Genomic DNA, 597 nt, shown 5'->3' on the forward strand with positions numbered 1-597 from the left:
CTATAGTCACCCAAAGAAATAAAAGCAATTCTGTGTACACTTTCAGCTCAAAATTCTACCAGTGGTGACATATAGCTTATGATTTCTGTTGGCTGTATCCGAAATAGACATTAAGGTCTAAGAGAGATAGATTAGCAGGTACAGTTGCTTGCATGTAGGCAGATGACCTGAGTCTGATACTTTTTTTTCTAATAGGAAGAAGGGATAAGTAATTCCAGAGAGTTGTCCTCTGACTTCCACATGTGTGCCATGATATGTGTCTGCACATGTAAATATGCACATTATACTCACACATAAAAATATGTTGAAATTAGCTTCACTGAAAACTAAGATCATTTGTGGATTACTATATAGATATATCGTTGTTGTTCATTTAAACCGAGTCTATGCTCAAGAGACAATGTCTATAAACTTAACCCATATGGGGACAAACTATTGAAATGATTGAGTCAATGGGAGATATTTTATATAAAAACCCAAACGCTCCTGAAAAATTCTGAGGAAAGAGTTAATAATGGAAACGGAGTGAATTCAAATGAGTTTAGTTGTTTCCATTTTGACTGCAACACCATTACTAGGAACACTGTAATTCAGCTG

The sequence above is a fragment of the Grammomys surdaster genome, unplaced genomic scaffold (genome assembly GCF_004785775.1).
Source record: "Grammomys surdaster isolate TR1022 unplaced genomic scaffold, NIH_TR_1.0 194, whole genome shotgun sequence".
Lineage (NCBI taxonomy): Eukaryota > Metazoa > Chordata > Mammalia > Rodentia > Muridae > Grammomys > Grammomys surdaster.